Source organism: Heptranchias perlo, chromosome 12 (assembly GCF_035084215.1).
Source record: "Heptranchias perlo isolate sHepPer1 chromosome 12, sHepPer1.hap1, whole genome shotgun sequence".
NCBI classification, from domain to species: Eukaryota; Metazoa; Chordata; class Chondrichthyes; order Hexanchiformes; family Hexanchidae; genus Heptranchias; species Heptranchias perlo.
This window is the reverse complement of record NC_090336.1, coordinates 72618765-72646577: the sequence shown is the minus strand read 5'-3', so window position 1 is coordinate 72646577 and position 27813 is coordinate 72618765. Positions and strand designations below refer to the sequence as shown.

General features: G+C 49.7%; 1 protein-coding gene across 1 annotated transcript in view; it reads right to left on the bottom strand.

The window, feature by feature from the left end:
• Window positions 1–27813, bottom strand: part of LOC137327794 (polypeptide N-acetylgalactosaminyltransferase 18-like) — a 440866-nt gene that overhangs the window by 412291 nt on the left and 762 nt on the right. The gene's annotated exons all lie outside the window — the stretch shown is intronic.

The window sequence follows — 27813 nt, the reverse complement described above, 5'->3', positions numbered from 1 at the left end:
ATATGTTTCAATAAGATCGCCTCTCATTCTTCTGAACTCCAATGAGTAGAGTCCCAATCTACTCAACCTCTCCTCATATGTGAAATAGCCTGAGTTTACGTTAAGGATTTGACTCAATCGGATTGGCTGTGTTGCACACTCTTCCCACATGTTCTGAGTTCCACAATTATCCAACAACTCAACACTTGACAGCTGCCTCCTTCTCCGTGCTAACCGAGCATTGCTCGAGGCACTGTGGGACTGTTTGGGCTCTGGGACACTGCTGTGAGCAATGTCCCAGGAGGAAAATTGTTGGGGCGTTAAAATAATTGTGTCAGGGAGTTTTTTTTTTCCTTTTCTTTAATCGGTTTTTAACAACTCGCTGCGTTAAAAAAAAAAAATTCTCCTCATCTCCCCCTCTGGTTCGTTTGCCAATTACCTTAAATCTGTGTCCTCTGGTTACTGACCCTCCTGCCACTGGAAACAGTTTCTCCTTATTTACTCGATCATTTGTTTAATTAGACCTTAAAAAGGGACAGGCAGTTTTATACACAATTCCATGTCAGCGGCAAGATAGTGCATTAAATGTTTTATGGTGCTTTTACAATTCTGTCAAAACCCCTTTAAATCTCCCCTTAACCGTCTCTGCTCTAAGGAGAACAATCCCAGCTTCTCCAGTCTCTCCACATAACTGAAGTCCCTCATCCCTGGCACCATTCTAGTAAATCTCCTCTGCACCCTCTCTAAGGCCTTCACATCCTTCCTAAAGTGCGGTGCCCAGAATTGAACACAATACTCCAGCTGAGGCCTAACCCAGTGATTTATAACTTCCTTGCTTTTGTACTCTATGCCTCTGTTTATAAAGTCCAGGATCCCGTATGCTTTTTTAACATGCCTTTATATCTAGAGGACCAGGGTACAAGAGGGCAGAAGTTATGCTGCAGCTATACAAAACCCTGGTTAGACCACACCTGGAGTACTGTGAGCAGTTCTGGGCACCGCACCTTCGGAAGGACATATTGGCCTTGGAGGGAGTGCAGCGTAGGTTTACTAGAATGATACCCGGACTTCAAGGGTTAAGTTACGAGGAGAGATTGCACAAATTGGGGTTGTATTCTCTGGAGTTTCGAAGGTTAAGGGGTGATCTGATCGAAGTTTATAAGATATTAAGGGGAACTGGATAGGGTGGATAGAGAGAAACTATTTCCGCTGGTTGGGGATTCTAGGAGTAGGGGGCACAGTCTAAAAATTAGAGCCAGACCTTTCAGGAGCGAGATTAGAAAACATTTCTACACACAAAGGGTGGTAGAAGTTTGGAACTCTCTTCCGCAAACGGCAATTGATACTAGCTCAATTGCTAAATTTAAATCTGAGATAGATAGCTTTTTGGCAACCAAAGGTATTAAGGGATTATGGGCCAAAGGCAGGTATATGGAGTTAGATCACAGATCAGCCATGATCTTATCAAATGGCGGAGCAGGCACGAGGGGCTGAATGGCCTACTCCTGTTTCTATAACAGCCTTCTCAACTTGTCCTGCCACCTTCAAAGATTTGTGTATGTGCACCTCCAGGTCTCTCTGTTCCTGCACTCCCTTTAAGATTGTACCATTTAGTTTATGTTGCCTCTCCTCATTCTTCCTGCCAAAACCCATCACCGTGCTCTTGGTTGAGCCCAGCTAACTCAGCACGGGCCTGGGATCAAACCTGGTACCAAAGAATCCTGCGGACGCAGGCGGAGGGGTGGGGGAGCCGATTCTGAGCTGTAGAAACCTTGTACCTCTCCAATCTGTCAGCCGTGGCCCAGTGGGTAGCACTCTCGCCTCTGAGTCAGAAGGTCATGGGTTCGAGTCCCACTCCAGAGTCTTGAGCACATAATCCAGGCTGACACTCCCAGTGCGGTACCGAGGGAGTGCTGCACTGTCGGAGGTGCCGTCTTTCAGATCTTTAGGGCCCAGTCCGCCCTCTCAGGGGCATGTAAAAGATCCCATGGCACTATTTCCAAAAGAAGGGGAGTTCTCCCCGGTGACATGGGCCAACATTTATCTCTCAACCAACATCACTAAACAGACTATCCGATCATGTCAGCCAATTCGATTCACTCCACGTGACATCAAGAAACGGCTGAGTGCACTGGATACAGCAAAGGCTATGGGCCCAGACAACATCCCGGCTGTAGTGCTGAAGACTTGTGCTCCAGAACTAGCTGCGCCTCAAGCCAAGCTGTTCCAGTACAGCTACAACACTGGCATCTACCCAACAATGTGGAAAATTGCCCAGGTATGTCCTGTCCACAAAAAGCAGGACAAATCCAATCCAGCCAATTACCGCCCCATCAGTCTACTCTCGATCATCAGCAAAGTGATGGAAGGTGTCGTCGACAGTGCGATCAAGCGGCACTTACTCACCAATAACCTGCTCACCGATGCTCAGTTTGGGTTCCGCCAGGACCACTCGGCTCCAGACCTTATTACAGCCTTGGTCCAAACATGGACAAAAGAGCTGAATTCCAGAGGTGAGATGAGACTGACTGCCCTTGACATCAAGGCAGCATTTGACCGAGTGTGGCACCAAGGAGCCCAAGTAAAATTGAAGTCAATGGGAATCAGGGGAAAACTCTCCAGTGGCTGGAGTCATACCTAGCACAAAGGAAGATGGTAGTGGTTGTTGGAGGCCAATCATCACAGCCCCAGGACATTGCTGCAGGAGTTCCTCAAGGCAGTGTCCTAGGCCCAACCATCTTCAGCTGCTTCATCAATGACCTTCCCTCCATCATAAGGTCAGAAATGGGGATGTTCGCTGATGATTGCACAGTGTTCAGTTCCATTCGCAACTCCTCAAATAATGAAGCAGTCCGAGCCCGCATGCAGCAAGACCTGGACAACATCCAGGCTTGGGCTCATAAGTGGCAAGTAACATTTGCACCAGACAAGTGCCAGGCAATGACCATCTCCAACAAAAGAGAATCTAACCACCTCCCCTTGACATTCAACGACATTACCATCGCCGAATCCCCCACCATCAACATCCTGGGGGTCACCATTGACCAGAAACTTAACTGGACCAGCCATATAAATACTGTGGCTACAAGAGCAGGTCAGAGGCTGGGTATTCTGCGGTGAGTGACTCACCTCCTGACTCCCCAAAGCCTTTCCACCATCTACAAGGAACAAGTCAGGAGTGTGATGGAATACTCTCCACTTGCCTGGATGAGTGCAGCTCCAACAACACTCAAGAAGCTCAACACCATCCAGGACAAATTGGCACCCCATCCACCACCCTAAACATTCACCACCGGCGCACCGTGGCTGCAGTGTGCACCATCCACAGGATGCACTGCAGCAACTCGCCAAGGCTTCTTCGACAGCACCTCCCAAACCCGCGACCTCTACCACCTAGAAGGACAAGAGCAGCAGGCACATGGGAACAACACCACCTGCACGTTCCCCTCCAAGTCACACACCATCCCGACTTGGAAATATATCGGCCGTTCCTTCATCGTCGCTGGGTCAAAATCCTGGAACTCCCTTCCTAACAGCACTGTGGGAGAACCTTCACCACACGGACTGCAGCGGTTCAAGGCGGCGGCTCACCACCACCTTCTCAAGGGGCAATTAGGGATGGGCGATAAATGCCGGCCTCGCCAGCGACGCCCGCATCCCATCAACGAATAATGAAAGCACATGTTTGGGAGCAGAACTGATGGATGATGTTTGACGATGTGTTGCTCTGTCCTAGTCCCAGTGTTCCGTCCAACCCAGAATCACTAACTGCTGACGCTGGGCGAATAAAAACGTAAAATCAGGAGATTTGTACATTCCAACAGGATCAGAATCAGACTTTTCATGTCGAACCTGGACTGTCTGTTTTCCCACTTGTCCCTTTCTCTGGGCACCGCACGGAGCTTATGATCTGGTGATCGCTGTGACATTTCCAGCGAAAGCCGCGTCTGCATAGCCCGGGGGGCAAACATCATTCTGACATTTCCACGACAGGGATTCGAGATTTGAGATCTCCCCAGTCGGTGCTCGAAATCAGGGCTGCTGCACCTCCGAAACTGCACGACTGACTCACCCAGGAACTGCAGTCGCCATCTCTGGTCGGACGTATTCCTGGAGGTATCGTCACCAACCGCCCCGCCGCCGCCCGCGATCTCTCCCACGCCACCGGTCGCCCGACACGTCCATCCTCACGAGGCACCGCCTTCCCGCGGTCGATTGGAAAGCGAACGGCCTCTCCTTCGCCCGGTTGGGTGATTCTTGACTCTCAGTCAAACACCCTCGTTCTCCCCTCGTCTCCAATATTTTTCGCGACGAAAGCGTTCCAAGAAAACGAAAACAAAAACCTTCTGTTTAATGCCCCCATAAATCTTTCCTCAGGGTTGCTGGAAGCAGTGCCCAGGAGATTTAATCCCTGGAGACACCAAGCCAATCCCGGAAGAGGTGGCAACCTTTGCCCAGAACAGGCCTTCCAGTCAAAACAATGCAGAAAGAGGCTCTCCCCTGTGGAGAGCACATCCTGATAATTAGAATACTCTCGTTAAGCATTTCTTTGGTGGGGAGAAAGGCATCAAGTTGGAAAGCTCAAAAGGAAACAAAAAGCAAAAGGGAGGAGGAGATTTTAAAATCAGAGATCGCCCAGTAATGAACGCAAGAGGGAAGATGAGGGGAAGAGACTGTCCAGCAGGAGAGATGAATTGGCATTAATACTCACGTTCCTTGGCCTAGGGCTCACTCGCCATTCATGAAACTCTGATCACAGCTCGATCCATCAGAATTTACACCCAAGTGATGCTTTCCACCCCTCCCTGTCCCTGGGACCTTCCCCAGCCCTGCAACCCTCCGAGAACCCGGTGTTTCTCCAAGTCTGGCCTCTTGGCTGCCCCCCAATTCCATCGTTTGCCTGGGCCCTAAGCTCTGGAATTCCCTCCCTAAACCTCTCCGCCTCTCTCTCTCCTCCTGTGAGACGCTCCTTAAAACCTACCTCTTTGACCAAGCTTTTGGTCACCTGTCCTAACATCTCCTTATGTGGCTCTGACTCAATTTTTGTCAGAATACGCTCCTGCGAAGCACTTTGGGATGTTTTACTACGTTATAGGCGCTATATAAATGCAAGTTGTTATTGTTGTGGTCATCGCTGACACGGCCGGGCATTTATTGCCCATCCCGAGTTGCCCCTTGAGGAGGTGGTGGTGAGCCGCCTTCTTGAACCGCTGCAGTCCTGGTGGTGAAGGTTCTCCCACAGTGCTGTTAGGGAGGGAGCCTAATAAGCCAGCATTGTTAGCCCATTGCCTGCTTTACTAATTTAAAACAATTAGAAGGAAGACATTTCATGCATATCTCGTGCTATCAATATGCCTGCAATGAAACACAAACACTAATCTCGATGGACTTAATAGAAATTCAATATCACAATGCACTGACAACTCACAACCCAGGACCGAGAGAGAAGCAGTCCTGTCCAGCAGCCAAGAGGGAAAACAGTTAACTTTATCTTTTCCTTTCCAAGAGATATTTCGATCTAGTCACAGGTCAATCCCAAACCAAAACCCACTGGAAAGACACCGATTAACAGGAACATAGGAACTGTTAAATGAGAAAAGACAGAGGACCATCTCGTTCGCCTTCTACCACCCTGGTAGTCACATGAATCTGTGACCCAGTCGTCCACCAGGGCCAGGTACTGAGGGGCAGAGCCTTGTACATTTACCCCCTCCTGTGTCTTCACATTTGTCGTAATCCTTTAAGTAATTCCTAAGACGTTTCCAAAATTAAGTCACATAGGTGCCCAATAAAGTAACAATCTCGAACATATTAAAAATGTTATCACTCTCAACATTTTCCGTTACAAATGTGGACATGGGAACTTACAATAAAAACTTGCCACGGGGGAGGGACCCAATAGCGCCACCATTGGAGGGAGGGTGTAATTACAACGTGACATGTTTACATAGGCAGTTTCCATTATAACTATAGGCATAGGAATTTATAACGGGTAGATAAAAATAAGGACAAAACACATGGCTTTAAAATGGGCACTGAATTATATCCGCTTCCTGGTTCAATTATCTCCAGCAGTGCAGCCCTGGGAGCCTCAGCCTGGAATACATGCTCGAGTCTCTGGAGTGGGACTTGACCCTTCTGTCTCAGAGGCGAGAGTGCTCCCCACTGAGACATGTGTTTAGAAAGATTTTAAAGAGCGTCCATCACATCCCAGACATCATATTTTGTATAAAACACCAAGAAAATACAACTAAACAATCTTAAAAGTGTACTGAGGTCACCCATGGCATTACTCATCGTGTTGGTGGGTATACTATTATAACAATGGCCACTGTGCCATGCAATGTACAGTATATTATGAGGGCCACTTACAGGAACAGGAGGAGGCCATTCAGCCCCTCGAGCCTGATCCGCGATTCAATTAGATCATGGCTGATCTGTATCTTAACTCCATTTACCCGCCTTGGTTCCCTAACCCTTAATCCCTTTACCCAACAAAAATCTACCAATCTTAGTTCTGAAATTTTCAATCGACCCCCGGCCTCAACAGCTTTTTGAGGGGAGAGAGAGTTCCAGATTTCCACTCCCCTTTGTGTGAAGAAGTGCTTCCTGACATCACCCCTGAACGGCCTGGCTCTAATTTTTAAGGTTCTGCCCCCTTGTTCTGGACTCCCCCCACCAGAGGAAATAGTTTCTCCCTATCTACCCTATCAAATTCCTCCTATTTATCATTTTAAACACCTCGATTGGATCACCTCAACCGTCTAAATTCAGGGGAATACGAGCCAAGTCTATGCAACCTGGCCTCGTTATTTAACCCTTTAACTCTGGTCTCACTCTGGTGAATCTGCACTGCGCCCCCCCTCCAGGGCCAACACATCCTTCCTGAAGTGCGGTGCCCAGAACTGAACGCAGTATCTCCAGAAGGTGGGCCTGACCAGAGCTTTATATAACTCTAGCATAACATGCTCGCATTCGTAATCCAGCCCCCCCCCCTTGAGATAAAGGCCGACATCCCATTAGCCCCTACTGATTACATTTTGTGCCTGTGCGTTAGTGAGCCGTGTACCTGGACACCCAAATCCCCTTCGCTCCTCCGCAGCTCCTAATCCCTCACCCTGAAGGAAATATTCCAAGGGACCGACAATGACCGAATGCAGCAGCATTCCAGAAATAATTCCCTGTCTGATTTTTGTTCCATAGCAACAGAGCTAAGAGAGGGATCACAGCAGGCTCGGTCTCCGACTCATGGCATCCAGTTAAAGACTCTGTGCTGTAACGCGTCACTTCAAAAAAAAACTATCTTTTTTTTTTAAAAAAGAAAAATGTCCAACAGTGTCGTCTGGAGGAAGAGGGCAACAAGAATGTGACCTTTAAAGATAAATTAAAACCTGCCACATTTTATTTTGATTGGGTTTCCAATATTTTGTCCCCGTCCATAGCGGTGTGGGAGTTTCGAATTGTGTTGCAAGATCACTTGACGGAGTCTTTGTTTAAAATTTAATTTTAATTCACACTCGGATTCAACAGATGGAACTTGTGCGTTTTGAAGGACGGTAAGGGCAACAGGGAGTCGACAAGAGTCAATGGTACGATGTAGACGCTAATCCACGAGGGCAGCACCAGTGCGGAGCAGAGTGTAAACTAGGTGGCAAAGTGACTCCAAGGTGGAACGGAGCAACACTGCCTCTTCCTCACTCCACATTCAGACTAGAAAAGAAAGAACTTGCATTTATATAGCACCTTTCACGTCCTTGGGATGTACTTAGCAGCCAATGAAGTACTTTTTGAAGTGTAGTCACTGTTGTAATTTCAGAGAATGTACAGCACAGAAACAGGCCATTCGGCCCAACTGGTCTATTATGCTCCAAACGAGCCTCCTCCCTCCCTACCTCATCTCACCCTATCAGCATATCCTTCTATTCCTTTCTCCCTCATGTGTTTATCTAGTAGGAAACACGGCAGCCAATTTGCACACGGCAATGTCCCACAAACGGCAATGTGATAATGATCATAGGAACAGGAGTAGGCCATTCAGCCCCTCGTGCCTGCTCCGCCATTTGATAAGATCATGGCTGATCTGTGATCTAGCTCCATATACCCGCCTTTGGCCCATATCCCCTTAATACCTTTGGTTGCCAAAAAGACCATAAGACCACAAGAGATAGGAGCAGGAGTAGGCCATTTGGCCCTTCGAGCCTGCTCCGCCATTTAATGAGATCATATTATGTTTCAGGGATAAATACTGAGCAGGACACCGGGGAGAACTCCCCTGCTCTTCTTCCATTGGTAGCCGTGGGATCTTTTACGTCCACCTGAGAGAGCAGACGGGGCCTCGGTTTAACGTCTCACCCAAAAGACAGCACCTCCGACAGTGCAGCGCTCCCTCAGTACTGCACTGGGAACATCAGCCTGGATTTTGCACTCAAGTATCTGGAGTGGGATTCGAACCAGTGACCTTCAATGAATGAGAAGCAAGACTGTCACCCATTGATCCACGGCTGATGATCGCAGCGGAGACGTAGAGTGCATCCACCGCTACAGCGGTAGTGTGAATTCACCTCAAGTTGTTTGCTGTTTTTTTTTAAAAACACATCTATCAAAGCTGGTTTTGCCAAACTGCAGTGGAATTTGCTTCGTCTACTTGCAAGCTCAGTGCAATGAGTGTTCACTGGGACCATCAGATCGTTCACTGTTACTCTGATGAATTTTACTGGCCTTGGTTTGGCAGGACATTGTTACTTTCAAGGTATGACTTTGTAAGTTGTGTGTGTGAGAAACCCCTTTGGAAATGTTTGGCATCTGACTTTCTGCACAGTCAGCCTTTTGAAGTCACGATACTGTTTAACCGAGTGCACTGGATACAGCAAAGGCTATGGGCCCCCGACAACCATCCCGGCTGTCGTGCTGAAGGCACACACCATCCCGACTTGGAAATATATCAGCCGTTCCTTCATCGTCGCTGGGTCAAAATCCTGGAACTCCCTTCCTAACAGCACTGTGGGAGAACCTTCACCACACGGACTGCAGCGGTTCAAGAAGGCGGCTCACCACCACCTTCTCAAGGGGCAATTAGGGATGGGCGATAAATGCCGGCCTCGCCAGAGACGCCCACATCCCATGAACGAATAAAAAAAACTTTACAGCTAAACGACCGATAGACCTGCTGTTTTCTGAAAAATTCATCTTTCAAACTGCAAACATTGCTTACCAAACAGCGATTAAACTTTCATTGACCTCGGGTGGCATTTAATGAGCCTAAAGGGACAGGCGATTTTAGACACAATTCCATCTTTGCAGCAAGATAATGCCTTGAGCGTTGTATAATGTTGTCACAATTCAGACTTCCTCCAAACACTTGTAACTAGCTTTTATTGCTAGGGGGATAGAATATAAAAACAGGGAGGTATTGCTGCAGTTATATAAGGTATTGGTGAGACCGCACCTGGAATACTGCATACAGTTTTGGTCTCCATACTTAAGAAAAGACATACTTGCTCTCGAGGCAGTACAAAGAAGGTTCACTCGGTTAATCCCGGGGATGAGGGGGCGGACATATGAGGAGAGGTTGAGTAGATTGGGACTCTACTCATTGGAGTTCAGAAGAATGAGAGGCGATCTTATTGAAACATATAAGATTGTGAAGGGGCTTGATCGGGTGGATGCAGTGAGGATGTTCCCAAGGATGGGTGAAACTAGAACTAGGGGGCATAATCTTAGAATAAGGGGCTGCTCTTTCAAAACTGAGATGAGGAGAAACTTCTTCACTCAGAGGGTAGTAGGTCTGTGGAATTTGCTGCCCCAGGAAGCTGTGGAAGCTCCATCATTAAATAAATTTAAAATAGAAATGGACAGTTTCCTGGAAGTAAAGGGAATTAGGGGTTACGGGGAGCGGGCAGGAAATTGGACATGAATTTAGATTTGAGGTTAGGATCAGATCAGCCATGATCTTATTGAATGGCGGAGCAGGCTCGAGGGGCCGATTGGCCGACTCCTGCTCCTATTTCTTATGTTCTTATGTTCATGACAGAAAGTCCGTTTCTGAGACTCCCATGAACTGGAACCTGTACCTTTTTTGGATGCCTTGAATGGGTCAATATGTCACAGAACTAATGATGATCCTTTCATGGGTCAATATGACACAGAACTAATGATGATCCTTTCCCGCCCGATCCCCAATCAAGGGATATGGGGATCGGGCGGGAAAGTGGAGTTGAGGTCGAAGATCAGCCATGATCTGATTGAATGGTGGAGCAGGCTCGAGGGGCTGAATGGCCTACTCCTGCTCCTATTTCTTCTGTTCTTATTTCTTATATAATCTCCTGTCTACTGCAAGAGGCAATTATTTTCAGGCTAAAACCAACAGCCGGATTTATTTACAAATCAGATAATTATACAGAAGCAGCCAAACACTGCACGTTACTAATAGTATAAATACTTCAAAACCAATGAATGGTTGAATCATTTTTTTTGTGTAAAGAATCTTACAACACCAGGTTATAGTCCAACAATTTTTTTTACACACAGTCCAATAACCCGCAAGATCTTTGAAGGAAATAGTCTTTCAAAGACTTTCCTGTTTTACACGGCTGAGGTGATATTCTTACCCACTGCACATAATCGCCTCAGGTTGTCAGGCTGTAACTAGTGGGGTACCACAAGGATCGGTGCTTGGGCCTCAGCTATTTACAATCTATATTAATGACTTGGATGAAGGGACCGAGTGTAATGTATCCAAGTTTGCTGATGATACAAAGCTAGGTGGGAAAGTAAGCTGTGAGGAGGACACACAGAGTCTGCAAAGGGATGTAGACAGGTTAAGTGAGTGGGTGAGAAGGTGGCAGATGGAGTATAATGTGGGGAAATGTGAGGTTATTCACTTTGGTAGGAAGAATAGAAAAACAGAGTAGTTTTTAAAAAGGTGAGAAACTATTAAATGTTGGTGTTCAGAGAGACTTGGGTGACCTTGTACATGAAACACAAAAAGCTAACATGCAGGTACAGCAGGCAATTAGGATGGCAAATGGCATGTTGGCCTTTATTGAAGGGGGTTGCAGTACAAGAGTAAGGAAGTCTTACTACAATTATACAGGGCTTTGGTGAGACCTCACCTGGAGCACTGGGTACAGTTTGGTCTCCTTATCTAAGGAAGGATATACCTGCCTTGGAGGCGGTGCAAAGAAGGTCCATGAGATTAATTCCTGGGATGAGAGGTTTGTCCAATGAGGAGAGATTGAGTAGAATGGGCCTATACTCTCTGGAGTTTAGAAGAATGAGAGGTGATCTCATTGAAACATAAAATTCTGAGGGGGCTCGACAGGGTAGATGCTGAGAGGTTGTTTCCCCTGGCTGGAGAGTCTAGAACCAGGGGGCATAGTCTCAGGGTAAGGGGTCGGCCATTCAAGTCTGAGATGAGGAGGAATTTCTTCACTCGGAGGGTTGTGGATCTTTGGAATTCGCTACCCCAGAGGGCTGTGGATGCCGAGTCGTTGAGGATATTCAAGACTGAGGTCGATAGATTTTTTTGGACTCTCGGGGAATCAAGGGATATGGGGATCGGGCAGGAAAGTGGAGTTGAGGTCAAAGATCAGCCATGATCTGACTGAACGGCGGAGCAGGCTCGAGGGGCCGAATGGCCTACCCCAGCTCCTATTTCTTATGTTCTTACGCACGGAGCCCAAATGTCAATTGCGCGAACTGTAACAAGAGCTGAAACTCCGAACATGAAAAGCTGAGCCGGGGTTAAGCACACGTCTTCCTGTCACGTCCACTAAAAGTAACTTCTCTCCAGACTTCCTCCAGTCTGTAAACTCACTATGGTCAACAGATGCAATTGAAAGCATTCCTGAAGTCAGGAGTTTGACTTCACAGATCAAATACCCAAATTCCAGCAAACGACCATTGATTCAATCATCAGCGAGAACAATGTTTTTTTGCAGCCTGGCTCACTCCCACATTAAACACGCCACCTGCACTGCCGTAGACAGCTTGCCTTTCGATGTGGCAGGCCCAGAGTGCTTTTGTGTATCTCTCCCATCACCCACCTCACACAAAGGAGCTTTCTCCACAGCATCCAGCGTTTGAAGACAAATCTTTTTTTTAAAAAATCACATTTACTCCGACTATCTAAAAAGTCATACAACAAAAGAACAGAAATCTGTGTTTATCTGACTGAAACTCTTTTCATTATAGGATGTAGCATGCCTGTCAATATAAAACATTGTATCATCCAACTTACTGCGAGCACAGAGACAGAAAACAGGCTAGTTTTTTCAATATAAATACAAGTGCAAAGGCATAATTATGTGCACAAGTCCGCACACGTAAACACACACACGCATGTCCGCGCACACACGCACATGTTCGCACACACATAAATGCACACATGTCCACACACGCCTGCGTGGACGCGCACACACCCAAACACATGCACACACTCAATCTGTATATTCCAGGGTAGCATCTACACCATCGTCCCCTCTGAATGATGTAACGGAGACAGTGAACAGAACCATACTCTGAGCATTTGGGACTGAAGTACACTCAAGTGTCTGAAACCCTTCAGTTGAGCAGTTCACCACTTTAAGCAGGAAATCTGCGGGCAGAATTAATGCAGAGCCGACTCAGTGCTGCGTCCCAAACATCCGAACCGTTTCGGTAGACTGTGCGGCCGTATTTAAAGCTCACTCGAAGAGCGTCTGGTCACGTTCCTTATGGATGCATTGAAAAGGTGCAGGGTTCTACCTCTGACACTCGGCTACATGTTTTTCTTACGAATCAGGAGACTTGGGTCATTGCAGAGGGCTGCTGACATCTTCAGACACACTGGGCTTTAAGAATAATTTGTCGCTATTTTGTTTTTTCAATTTTAAAATTAAATAACCAGGAGACGATAAATCTTTAGCCCTCGGGGCAAATCATTAAATTCACCTTGCCCTCAGCTTTGGTCCAGTGATAGATGAGAGGATACAATGCAGCGACAGGCACATTGCCATCTTATTATCATTAATCAAGCCTAATTACATGTCATATTTACATACATGAAAATAAAGTTAACATGCACTGATTTAACTATCCACTCTTGCCAAATCAGTACACAAAGAGCTGCACTTTCTGATCAAATTCCCCCAAAACCTAAACTTCGTTTCCTCAGCAAGACTATAATTTTACAAAAAAATTAATTCTGCTGCAGTCACAGTAAAGACACACTGAGCTGTAACACCCCGGTCAGTGCTCAGGGATTTACTGGAGGGCCTGTGTTTTAGCATCAAGGGGTTTCACAATGCGCAGCAAGATCAGAACACGCAGCCTGTGACTCCAGCTTACAAGAAAAAACATCACTCTGTTAAGAGGTTAAAGGCCGTCAGGTCAGTGCCGATGGAATTACACACCCAGTGCCTGGCTCCAGAGCAGCTCCATGTGTGTCATTAACCCACCCCCCCCCCAAACAACCAATGCCCAAGACTGACAACACTCCACTTCCCATTCATTTCAACAGCAAGGACATAGGAACAGGAGTAAGGCCATTCAGCCCCTCGTGCCTGCTCCGCCATTTGATAAGATCATGGCTGATCTGTGATCTAACTCCATATACCTGCCTTTGGCCCATAATCCCTTAATACCTTTGGTTGCCAAAAAGCTATCCATCTCAGATTTAAATTTAGCAATTGAGCTAGCATCAATTGCCCTTTGCGGAAGAGAGTTCCAAACTTCTACCACCCTTTGTGTGTAGAAATGTTTTCTAATCTCGCTCCTGAAAGGTCTGGCTCTAATTTTTAGACTGTGCCCCCTACTCCTAGAATCCCCAACCAGCGGAAATAGTTTCTCTCTATCCATCCTATCTGTTCCCCTTAATATCTTATAAACTTCGATCAGATCACCCCTTAACCTTCGAAACTCCAGAGAATACAACCCCAATTTCTGTAATCTCTCCTCGTAACTTAACCCTTGAAGTCCGGGTATCATTCTAGTAAACCTACGCTGCACTCCCTCCAAGGCCAATATGTCCTTCCGAAGGTGCGGTGCCCAGAACTGCTCACAGTACTCCAGGTGCGGTCTAACCAGGGTTTTGTATAGCTGCAGCATAACTTCTGCCCCCTTGTACTCCAGTCCTCCAGATATAAAGGCCAGCACTCCATTAGACCTGCACACAAGTCCACGAGCCCATTTACAATTCATTCCGTTTGTTTCTTCACGCCCGAGCGAGTGGGAGAGAGCAACTCGAGCTGGGTGCTTTTCCAAAGTCGCCTTTCCATCTACCTGTCCTAACCTGCTTATAATCGGAGGGCCAGGTGTGATGTTTTTGACCCACTGGAACGCAGACAGCGATTGAAAGTGCAATCTGTGCATCACTCACAAACAAACCTATGTAACGTCTTAGTACAATTCCTCGGGACCGATGTAGAGTGTCCCTCGAGTTGCACATGCAGGTGAGGGAGGCGCACCCATTGTAATCATGACTAAAGCTGCATTGTGCAGCGCTTGAAGACGAATATATCATTCAGAGAGGGTTGTCGGGAGCCCTGTATTTCCCTCATTAGCCTTACACCCGACGCAGCAGTTGAAAGAACCCATTACTAATTAATTTTACACACATTCCTCAGGTTCTCAAAAGCCAAAGACAATTTGCTTCCTCCTGTTCACTGAAGATTGCCAAGTTGATAATATTCATTGTGATTTATACCTGAGGGCTTATAGCTGTCTATATATAGCCTGCTTAACTATTCTCCCTCCCGACTGATGTCTGCGGCTTTGATGCAAAAAATATGTTGCGTTGCAGCTCCGAGAGCAGAACGTGGGAGAGAGAAAAAGAATTTGAAGGCTTTGCTGATGAATTCCCCTCCGCACCCTGAACTCTAACTGATCTTCTGCAGTCTGCTCTGAGCCATTCAAGGACATCGTGGACAAAATTTGCAGATGACACAAAACTCGGAAGGGTAGTGAACAGCGAGGAGGATAGTGATAGACTTCAAGAGGATATAAGACAGGCTGGTGGCATGGGCGGACACGTGGCAGATTAAATTTGACGCAGAAAAATGCGAGGTGATACATTTCGGTAGGAAGAACGAGGAGAGGCAATATAAACCAGAGGGCACAATTCTAAAAGGGGTACAGGAACAGAGAGATCTGGGGGTATATGTGCACAAATCATTGAAGGTGGCAGGGCAGGTTGAGAAAGCGGTTAAAAAAGCATACGGGATCCTGGGTTTATAAACAGAGGCGTTGAGTACAAAAGCAAGGAAGTCATGATGAACCTTTATAAAACACTGGTTCGGCCACAACTGGAGTATTGTGTCCAGTTCTGGGCACCGCACTTTAGGAAAGATGTGAAGGCCTTAGAGAGGGTGCAGAAGAGATTTACTAGAATGATTCCAGGGATGAGGGACTTTAGTGACGTGGATAGACTGGAGAAGCTGGGGTTGTTCTCCTTGGAACAGAGAAGGTTGAGAGGAGATTTGATCGAGGTGTTCAAAATCATGAAGGGTCTAGACAGAGTAGATAGAGGGAAACAGTTCCCATTGGTGGAAGGGTCAAGAACCGGAGGACACAGATTTAAGGTGATTGGCAAAAGAACCAAAGGCGACATGAGGAAAAACTTTTTTTACACAGCGAGTGGTTAGGATCTGGAATGCACTGCCCGAGGGGGTGGTGGAGGCAGATTCAATGATGGCCTTCAAAAGGGAACTGGATAAGTACTTGAAAGGAAAAAATTTGCAGGGCTACGGGGAAAGGGCGGGGGAGTGGGACTGGCTGGATTGCTCTTGCAAAGAGCCGGCACGGACTCGACGGGGCGAATGGCCTCCTTCCACGCTGTACTCTTCTGCACTCAAATCTGTTCTAGATGGAGGAATTAGGAGGTTTGGTCAGAGAGCTGGGTTTTGAGGTGCGTCTTAAAAAGGAGGAGAGAGAGGCGGAGAGGTTTAGGGAGGGAATTCCAGAGCTCAGGGCCCAGGCAGCTGAAGGCACGGCCGCCAATGGTGGAGCGATGGAAATCGGGGATGCACAAGAGGCCAAAGTCAGAGGGAAAGAGAGTTCAGGACGGTTGTCGGGCTGGAGGTGGTTACGTCGATAGAGGTGGGTGAGGCCGTGAATAGATTTAAACACAGGGACGATCATTTAATATCCGAGACGTTCCCGGACCGGGAGCCAACGTAGGTCAGCGAGCACAGTGGGGGGGGGTGAAGGGTGAACGGGACTCGGTGCGAGTTAGGATACGGGGGGCAGCAGAGTTTTGGATGAGGTGAGGCTTATGGAGGGTGGGAGATGGGAGGCCGGCCAGGAGAGCGTTGGAACAGACAATTCCGGAGGTAACTAACGGCACGGATGAGGGTTTCAGCAGCAGATGAGCTGAGGCAGGGGGCGGAGACGGAGGTCCAGAGCAGGCGGTCTTTGTGGCGGAGGGGATGTGGGGTTGGAAGCTTAGTTCGGAGTCGAATGGGAATTGAAGGATGCAAACAGCCTGGATTAACCTCAGGCAGTGGCACCGAGGGATGGATTTGCTGACGAGGGGTCAAAGACGATGGCTTTAGTCTTCCCAATGTTTGTCTGGAGGAAACTGCCCCGTTTTCCATCAGGGACAGCAGCACTCTCCCAGAGCGGGATTTTACTCTCTAATTCTGATTGAAAGAGTGAACAGATAAACAGCTCACATCAGCAGTGCCCCGGCTGGGGGCCATCGTCTCCAGTCCAGCCGCACGCAGCCTGAGCTCTCAGCCTTACAAGATCTCTCCGATGAGAAAGATCAATCTGAGTTTCGTGACCTCAGGACGTCCCAAAGCGCTTTACAGCCGATGAAGTACTTTTTTTTTTTGACGTGCAGTCACCGTTGTAATGTAAGAAACGCAACAGCCAATTTGCGCACAGCAAGATCCCACAAACAGCAACGTGATAAATGACCCAGATAATCTGTTTTAGTGATGTTGGTTGAGAGATGAACATTGGCCCCAGGACACCGGGGAGAACTCCTTCGAAATAGTGGCCGTGGGATCTTTTACATCCACCCGAGGGGGCAGACGGGGCCTCGGTTTAACGTTTCATCCGAAAGACGGCACCTCCAACAGTGCAGCCCTCCCTCAGTACTGACCCTCCGACAGTGCGGCGCTCCCTCAGTACTGACCCTCCGACAGTGCAGCGTTCCCTCAGTACTGACCCTCCGACAGTGCAGCGCTCCCTCAGTACTGACCCTCCGACAGTACAGCGCTCCCTCAGTACTGACCCTCCGACAGTGCAGCGCTCCCTCAGTACTGACCCTCCGACAGTGCAGCGCTCCCTCAGTACTGACCCTCCGACAGTGCAGCGCTCCCTCAGTACTGACCCTCCGACAGTGCAGCCCCCCCTCAGTACTGACCCTCCGACAGTGCAGCCCTCCCTCAGTACTGACCCTCCGACAGTGCGGCGCTCCCTCAGTACTGACCCTCCGATAGTGCAGCGCTCCCTCAGTCCTGCACTGGAAGCACCAGCCTAAATTTTATGCTCAAGTCTCGGGAGTGGGGCTCGAACCCACAATCTTGTGACCGAGAGGCGAGAGTGCTCCCCACTGAGCCAAGGCTGCCAAGGACAGATTGGCGGGGTATGAGGTTGGTACCTTAACCCAGCTCTGGTTCGCTCCCCAGGTCTGTGCTGGGTTACCTGGGCTCAGCCAAGAAGACAGAGGGGGGGCGCCACCCCCCTGACCAGGGGAGAAGGACTATCAGCCGGGCCTCCTGCTGGAATCTGGGAGGGGATTTGGCTCCAAATTGACGCTCATCCCAAACCAATCAAAGTTGACGTGTCCGACCAACACTCACTGTCCGGGATCATGACCATTTCACCAAGGGAGGTATCGTAGCCCCAGTCAGCTCCCGTAGGATCAGGGCGGAGAACACTGCAGGAGGGTACGGGAGTGTAGAGGCTGCATTACTGGGCTAGTCTTCCAGAGAACGGGAGTTCAAATTCCACCATGGCAGTTTTTGAGAACGCGGCTTGAAAGTGACCTTGGAACTGTCGGATTGCCGTAAAAACCACACTGGTTCACGAATGTCCTTTACGTACGAGCATACGAATTAGAACCATAGAGATACAGCCCAGAAAGGGGGCCATTCGGCCCATTGTATCCGCGCCGGCTCGAAGAGCAAACAGGTGCCCATTCTGATCCCACCTTCCAGCACCCGGTCCGTAGCCCTGCAGCTTACAGCACTTTAGGTGCAGGTCCAGGTACTTTTTAAAAAGAGAATTAAGAGCAAGAGTAGGCCATTCGGCCCCTCGAGCCGGCTCCGCCATTTGATAAGATCATGGCTGATCTGATTGTGACCTCAACCCTACTTTCCCGTCTACCTACTATGACCTTTGACTCCCTTGTTAATCAGGAATCTATCTAACTCAGCCTTAAAAATATTCACTGACCCTGCCTCCACCGCTCTCTGGGGAAGGGAGTTCCACAGACTCACCACCCTCTGAGAGAAAACATTTCTCCTCATCTCCGTCTTAAACGGGAGCCCCCTTATTTTTAAACTCTGGTCCCTAGTTCTAGTCTCTCCCACAAGGAGAAACATCCTCTCAGCATCTACCCCTTCTAGTCCCCTCAGGATCTTGTATGTTTCAATAAGATCACCTCTCATTCTTCTAAACTCCAATGTATACAGGCCCAACTTGTCCAACCTTTCCTCATAAGATAACCCCCCTCATCCCAGGAATCAGTCGAGTGAACCTTCTCTGAACCGCCTCCAAAGCAATTATGTCCTTTCTTAAATATTTGTAAACAATTTTGCAACACCAAGTGATAGTCCAACGATTTTATTTTTAATCCCATAAGCTTTCGGGGGCTTTCCCCTTCCTCAGGCTGAGGAAGGGGAAAGCCCCCGAAAGCTTGTGGGATTAAAAATAAAATCATTGGACTATCACTTGGTGTTGTAAAATTGTTTACAATTGTTAACCCCAGTCCATCACCGGCATCTCCACATCATGGCTTTCTTAAATAAGGAGACCAAAACTGCACACAGTGTTCTAGATGTGGTCTCACCAATGCCCTGTACAACTGTAGCAAAACATCTCTACTTTTATATTCCATTCCCCTTGCAATAAATGACAACACTCCATTTGCCTTCCCAATCACTTGCTGTACCTGCATATTAACATTTTGTGATCCCTCTGTACCTCAGAGTTACATAAGAACATAAGAAATAGGAGCAGGAGTAGGCCAATCGGCCCCTCGAGCCTGCTCCGCCATTCAATAAGATCATGGCTGATCTGATCCTAACCTCAAATCTAAATTCATGTCCAATTTCCTGCCCGCTCCCCGTAACCCCGAATTCCCTTTTACTTCTAGGAAACTGTCTATTTCTGTTTTAAATTTATTTAATGATGTAGCTTCCTGGGGCAGCAAATTCCACAGACCTACTACCCTCTGAGTGAAGAAGTTTCTCCTCATCTCAGTTTTGAAAGAGCAGCCCCTTATTCTAAGATTATGCCCCCTAGTTCTAGTTTCACCCATCCTTGGGAACATCCTTACCGCATCCACCCGATCAAGCCCCTTCACAATCTTATATGTTTCAATAAGATCGCCTCTCATTCTTCTGAACTCCAATGAGTAGAGTCCCAATCTACTCAACCTCTCCTCATATGTCCACCCCCTCATCCCCGGGATTAACCGAGTGAACCTTCTTTGTACTGCCTCGAGAGCAAGTATGTCTTTTCTTAAGTACGGAGACCAAAACTGTATGCAGTATTCCAGGTGCGGTCTCACCAATACCTTATATAACTGCAGCAATACTTCCCTGTTTTTATATTCTATCCCCCGAGCGATAAAAGCCAACATTCCGTTGGCCTTCTTGAAGAATGAGAGGTGATCTTATTGAAACATATAAGATCCTGAGGGGACTAGAAGGGGTAGATGCTGAGGGGATGTTTCTCCTTGTGGGAGAGACTAGAACTAGGGGCCAGAGTTTAAGTCACTCGTGATTATTGAATGAGCAGAACACATCAGTATGGGACGCACTTGGGTCATTTTTCAAAGGAGGAAAGAGCTCACCATGTAGGAGCACTAGCTTGTCACACTCCGGAAACAAATCCAGTTATACACCACCACATACTCGATTTGAAATTTCCCCACAAATGTGGACACATTCCCAATGGTCGTTACAAATGCTGGTACACTCCCAGGGAACCCCTGTAAATACCCTCACACTCCTGGGGACCCCCCACCATGGATAGTGACATCAATCCCAGCCCACATGAATACTGACGCAGTCTCAAGACCCTCCCCGTCATATAAGTACCGACACGCTCCTGGGTGATTCTCCGCAAACGTACGGCAGACTCCCAAGGGTTGCTCCACAAATACTGACTTCATCCCGGAGACTTTCTTGTAAATATTGACACACTCCCATATACTGCCCCCACCCCCCCGCGGATACTGGTACACACCTGGAGATCTCCCGCGAATACTGGTACATTCCTGGACACCCCCGCAGATACTGGTACACACCTGGAGATCTCCCATAACACCATAGGAGTAGGCCATTCGGCCCCTCGAGCCTGCTCCGCCATTTAGTGAGATCATGGCTGATCTGATTTTGACCTCAACTCCACTTGCCCCGTATCCTTTGACTCCCTCGAGAACTGGTACGTTCCGGGACACCCCCGCAGATACTGGTGCACTCCTGGACACCCCCGCAGATACTGGAGCACTCCTGGACACCCCCGCAGATACTGGCGCACTCCTGGACACCCCCGCAGATACTGGCGCACTCCTGGACACCCCCGCAGATACTGGCGCACTCCTGGACACCCCCGCAGATACTGGCGCACTCCTGGACACCCCCGCAGATACTGGCGCACTCCTGGACACCCCCGCAGATACTGGCGCACTCCTGGGCATCCCCCGCAGATACTGGCGCACTCCTGGGCATCCCCCGCAGATACTGGTGCACTCCTGGGCATCCCCCGCAGATACTGGTGCACTCCTGGGCATCCCCCCACCCACCCCGAGTACCGAGGGAGTGCTGCACTGTCGGAGGTGCCGTCTTTCGGATGAGACATTAAACCGAGGCCCCGTCTGCCCTCTCAGGTGGACGTAAAAGATGCCGCTATTCGAAAAAGAGCAGGGGGAGTTCTCCCCGGGGTCCTGGGGCCGAGATTTATTCACCAACCAACATCACTAAAAGACAGATTATTTGGCCATTGCCGTTTGTGGGATCTTGCTGTGTGCAAATTGGTTGAAAAGCGCTTTGGGACGTCCTGAGGTCGTGAAAGGCGCTATATAAATGCAAGTTCTTTATCTGTAACGTCTGGGGAACACCAGAAATGCAGCGAAAATACCTGCACTATTGAAAAATTGTACTCCGGCTTTTTTAAACTATATTTAGACCGTACTCCTGAATTCTATGGGCAATCAACTGACCAAATGAACATCCCAAATCCCGACCTCCTCAATTTTACTGCAAATCCCTCACAGACGGAAAAAGAGAGGGGGAACAGTCTGACACCGGCTTGGGGTGACACACCTAAAGGCTCAGAGTTGCAGAATCTTACAGCGCAGAAGGGGCCCATTCGGCCCATTGTGCCTGTGCTGGCTCCTCTTAAAGAACTACCTGGGAGTGTTACCAGAATTTGTAGATTGGGACTCTACTCATTGGAGTTCAGAAGAATGAGAGGCGATCTTATTGAAACATATAAGATTGTGAAGGGGCTTGATCGGGTGGATGCGGTAAGGATGTTCCCAAGGGTGGGTGAAACTAGAACGAGGGGGCATAATCTTAGAATAAGGGGCTGCTCTTTCAAAACTGAGATGAGGAGAAACTTCTTCACTCAGAGGGTAGTAGGTCTGTGGAATTTGCTGCCCCAGGAAGCTACATCATTAAATAAATTTAAAACAGAAATCGACAGTTTCCTAGAAGTAAAGGGAATTAGGGGTTATGGGGAGCGGGCAGGAAATTGGACATGAATTTAGATTTGAGGTTAGGATCAGATCAGCCATGATCTTATTGAATGGCGGAGCAGGCTCGAGGGGCCGATTGGCCTACTCCTGCTCCTATTTCTTATGTTCTAATGTACTCAATTAGTCCCACTGCCCTGCCCTTTCCCCATGGCCCTACAAATTTTTCCTTTTCAAGTTATTTAACTTTGAAAGTTATTATTGAATCTGCTTCCACCGCCCTTTCAGGCAGCGCGTTCCAGATCATCACAACTCGCTGCGTAAAAATAATTTCTCCTCGTCCATTGAATTCAGCAAAGGAGAACAAAGAGATTGATTAAGAGGGGAAAAATAGAGTATGAGAGTAAACTAGCAGGGAACATAAAAACTGACTGTAAAAGCTTCTATAAATATGTCAAGAGAAAAAGATTAGTGAAGACAAAATGTAGGTCCCTTACAGTCAGAAATGGGGGAAATTATAATGGGGAACAAAGAAATGACAGAACAATTAAACACATACTCTGGTTCTGTCTTCACAAAGGACACAAATAACCTCCCAGAAATGTTAGGGAACCAAGGGTCTAGTGAGAGGGAGGGACTGAAGGAAACCAGTATTAGTAAAAAAAATAGTGCTTGGGAAATTAATGGGGCTAAAGGCTGACAAATCCCCAGGGCCTGATAATCTACATCCCAGAGTACTAAAGGAACTGGCCCTGGAAATAGTGGATGCATTGGTGATCATCTTCCAAAATTCTATAGACTCTGGAACAGTTCCTACAGATTGGAGGGTGGCAAATGTAACCCCACTATTTAAAAAAGGAGGGAGAAAAAACAGGGAATTACAGACCAGTTAGCCTAACATCGGTAGTGGGGAAAATGCTAGAGTCTATTATAAAAGATGTGATAACAGAACACTTGGAAGGCATTAACGGGATTGGACAAAGTCAGCATGGTTTTATGAAATCTACTGGAGTTTTTTGAGGCAGTAACTAGTATAATAGATAGGGGAGAACCAGTGGATGTGGTGTATTTGGATTTTCAGAAGGCTTTTGATAAGGTCCCACACAAGAGGTTAGTGTGCAAAATTAAAGCACATGGGACTGGGGGGAATATACTGGCATGGATTGAGAATTGGTTGACAGACAGGAAACAGAGAGTAGGAATAAACGGGTCTTTTTCGGGGTGGCAGGCAGTGACTAGTGGGGTACCGCAGGGATCAGTGCTTGGGCCCAGGCTATTCACAATATATATCAATGATTTGGATGAGGGAACTAAATGTAACATTTCCAAGTTTGCAGACAACACAAAGCTGGAGTGGAATGTGAGCTGTGAGGAGGATGCAAAGAGGCTCCAATGTGATTTAGACAAGTTGGGTGAGTGGGCAAGAACATGGCAGATGCAGTATAACGTGGATAAATGTGAGGTTATCCACTTTGGTTGTAAAAACAGTAAGACAGATTATTATCTGAATGGTGATAGATTGGGAAAAGGGGAGGTGCAACGAGACCTGGGTGTCCTTGTACACCAGTCGCTGAAAGCGAGCATTCAGGTGCAGCAAGCAGTTAGGAAGGCGAATGGTATATTGGCCTTCATTGCAAGAGGATTTGAGTACAGGAGCAGGGATGTCTTACTGCAGTTATACAGGGCCTTGGTGAGACCACATCTGGAGTATTGTGCGCAGTTTTGGTTTCCTTATCCGAGGAAGGATGTCCTTGCCATGGAGGGAGTGCAACGAAGGTTTACCAGACTGATTCATGGGATGGCAGGACTGACGTATGAGGAGAGATTGGGTCGACTCGGCCTTTGTTCACTAGAGTTTAGAAGAATGAGAGGTGATCTCATCGAAACATATAAAACTCTAACAGGACTAGACAGACTAGATGCAGGGAAGATGTTCCCAATGGCTGGGGAGTCCAGAACCAGGGGTCACAGTCTCAGGATACGGGGCGTGCCATTTAGAACCGAGATGAGGAGAAATTTCTTCACTCAGAGGGTGGTGAACCTGTGGAATTCTCTACCACAGAAGACAGTGGAGGCCAAGTCATTAGATGTATTCAAGAAGGAGATAGATATATTTCTTAATGCTAAAGGGATCAAGGGATATGGGGAAAAAGCGGGAACAGGGTACTGAGTTAGACGATCAGCCATGATCATTTTGAATGGCGGAGCAGGCCCGAAGGGCCGAATGGCCTACTCTTGCCGCTATTTTCTATGCTTCTATGATTCGATCCCCCCTTCTGGCTCTCTTGCCAATTATCTTAAATCTGTGTCCTCTGGTTACCGACCCTCCTGCCACTGGAAACAGTTTCCCCCCCCCGATCCATTCCATCAAAACCCCTTAAATGCAACTTAGTGAGTCTTGCCTGACTGCCATTGGTTGGATTGGTACATCCAATTGTCCAGTCAGGAGCAGGGCAATGTCTCCCCTACTCCATCTGATCATCCACAGTGAGGTCATCCACTTTGGATCAAAAAAGGATAGAACTTTCTAAATGGTAAAAAGTTAAAAACAGTGGATGTCCAAAGGGACTGAGGGGTTCAGGTACATCGATCATTGAAGTGTCATGAACAGGTGCAGAAAATAATCAAGAAGGCTAATGGAATGCTGGCCTTTATATCTCGAGGACTGGAGTACAAGGGGGCAGAAGTTAAGCTGCAGCTATACAAAACCCTGGTCAGACCACACTTGGAGTTACTGTGAGCAGTTCTGGGCACCGCACCTTCGGAAGGACATATTGGCCTTGGAGGGAGTGCAGCGTAGGTTTACTAGAATGATACCCGGACTTAAAGGGTTAAGTTACGAGGAGAGATTACACAAATTGGGGTTGTATTCTCTGGAGTTTCGAAGGTTAAGGGGTGATCTGATCGAAGTTTATAAGATATTAAGGGGAACGGATAGGGTGGATAGAGAGAAACTATTTCCGCTGGTTGGGGATTCCAGGAGTAGGGGGCACAGTCTAAAAATTAGAGCCAGACCTTTCAGGAGCGAGATTAGAAAACATTTCTACACACAAAGGGTGGTAGAAGTTTGGAACTCTCTTCCACAAATGGCAATTGATACTAGCTCAATTGCTAAATTTAAATCTGAGATAGATAGCTTTTTGGCAACCAAAGGTATTAAGGGATATGGGCCAAAGGCAGGTATATGGAGTTAGATCACAGATCAGCCATGATCTTATCAAATGGCGGAGCAGGCACGAGGGGCTGAATGGCCTTCCTCCTGTTCCTATGTTTCCTATGATCACAGGTCCCAGGACTCATTCCCACTGCCCCCATTCCCGCACACAGGTTAAAACTACTTGGAGCACAAAGGGACTACATCGACTGACTCAAGGGATTTGGGGGAAGGTAGAAGGGGGTCAGGGAGGTCATCCCAGTCGGTCTGACAGCGACGACAACAGACGAAAAGCCTTGTATCAGAGAACCGTGCAACATCACCGTGAGCGGGCCCCTCAAACCTCTGGGGCTCCTTCCTGTCTGCAGTGAGTTTCTGGAGAAATTTCTCAGCACCTAGCTACTGCAAGAGGAAATGTTTGAGATAAATAATGTATCGACGAGCTCTCGTGGAGCTGCTTTAAGCATCAACACTAACGATTCTCAGCCGCAGCCATCAATAAAGGATTCGTCCCTGTTCCAATCTCTTGGTCTCCATCAACTAAATCGATATTGTGACCATGCCAACTCTCAAACTCCAAACTCAGAGAGAGCTCAGAATACAGATTATGAATAATTCCACCTGCGCCCACAAACAGATGTGGTTTGCAACCCTGCTTTTGAAAAAATTGGTTTTGTGTTTGGTTCCCATGGGATTCAGTTCTCCCCCCGCCAGCGAAAGTTCGACAGACCCGTCTGAAACCCTCCCTGGGCTGGAATCAGACATCAAGCACTGGCTGCAAGTTTTTTTTCCCACGCCCAGAGGTGATGATCTCTCCGGGTCACTGGCTCGTTATCAAATCTTGCAGTTTGTGTCCGTTTTTAACAATTCTGTGCAAAGAGGGACGGACCAATGATCTCCTGTAGAGTGTGATCTACAAGATTTCAGTCATAAACGGGATTGGCACCTCAATTTCTCATGATAATGTTCGAAAATAAAACCCCACCGGGGCTGACGGAGGGGGGGGGAAAAGGGGGACAGTGAGAAGATCCCATTCCCCGTTATTTTACTGGGAAAAGTTATCGAAGACGGGTGGGGAACAAACAAACTTTCATTTTCCTTTCCCGGATGACAGGATGACCTGGGACTGAGAACATGGGGTACAGACTGATGGGGGCATCGGGGGCGCGGACCCACCGGGGGGCATGGGGGGCGCGGACCCACGAGAGGGGGGGGGTCGGGGGCGCGGACCCACGAGAGGGGGGGGGGTCGGGGGCGCGGACCCACGAGAGGGGGGCATCGGGGGCACGGACCCACGAGAGGGGGGCATCGGGGGCACGGACCCACGAGAGGGGGGCATCGGGGGCACGGACCCACGAGAGGGGGGCATCGGGGGCACGGACCCACGAGAGGGGGGCATCGGGGGCACGGACCCACGAGAGGGGGGCATCGGGGGCACGGACCCACGAGAGGGGGGCATCGGGGGCGCGGACCGATAAGAGGGGGGGCATCGGGGGCGCGGACCAATGAGGGGGGGCATCGGGGGCACGGACCCACGAAAGGGGGGCATCGGGGGCACGGACTGATAAGAGGGGGGCATCGGGGGCGCGGACCGATGAGGGGGGCATCGAGGGCGCGGACCGATGAGGGGGGCATCGGGGGCACGGACCCACGAGAGGGGGGCATCGGGGGCACGGACCCACAAGAGGGGGGCATCGGGGGCACGGACCCACAAGAGGGGGGCATCGGGGGCACGGACCCACGAGAGGGGGGCATCGGGGGCACGGACCCACGAGAGGGGGGCATCGGGGGCACGGACCCACGAGAGGGGGGCATCGGGGGCACGGACCCACGAGAGGGGGGCATCGGGGGCACGGACCCACGAGAGGGGGGCATCGGGGGCACGGACCCACGAGAGGGGGGCATCGGGGGCACGGACCCACGAGAGGGGGGCATCGGGGGCACGGACCCACGAGAGGGGGGCATCGGGGGCACGGACCCACGAGAGGGGGGCATCGGGGGCACGGACCCACGAGAGGGGGGCATCGGGGGCATGGACCCACGAGAGGGGGGCATCGGGGGCACGGACCCACGAGAGGGGGGCATCGGGGGCACGGACCCACGAGAGGGGGGCATCGGGGGCACGGACCCACGAGAGGGGGGCGCGGGGGGCGCGGACCCACGAGAGGGGGGCGCGGGGGGCGCGGACCCACGAGAGGGCGGGCGCGGGGGGCGCGGACCCACGAGAGGGGGGCGCGGGGGGCGCGGACCCACGAGAGGGGGGCGCGGGGGGCGCGGACCCACGAGAGGGGGGCGCGGGGGGCGCGGACCCACGAGAGGGGGGCGCGGGGGGCGCGGACCCACGAGAGGGGGGCATCGGGGGGCGCGGACCCACGAGAGGGGGGCGCGGGGGGCGCGGACCCACGAGAGGGGGGCGCGGGGGGCGCGGACCCACGAGAGGGGGGCGCGGGGGGGCGCGGACCCACGAGAGGGGGGGCGCGGGGGGCGCGGACCCACGAGAGGGGGGCATCGGGGGGCGCGGACCCACGAGAGGGGGGGCATCGGGGGGCGCGGACCCACGAGAGGGGGGCATCGGGGGGCGCGGACCCACGAGAGGGGGGCATCGGGGGGCGCGGACCCACGAGAGGGGGGCGTCGGGGGGCGCGGACCCACGAGAGGGGGGCGTCGGGGGGCGCGGACCCACGAGAGGGGGGCATCCGGGGGGCACGGACCCACGAGAGGGGGGCGTCGGGGGGCACGGACCCACGAGAGGGGGGGCGTCGGGGGGCACGGACCCACGAGAGGGGGGCGCAGGGGGGCGCGGACCCACGAGAGGGGGGCGCGGGGGGCG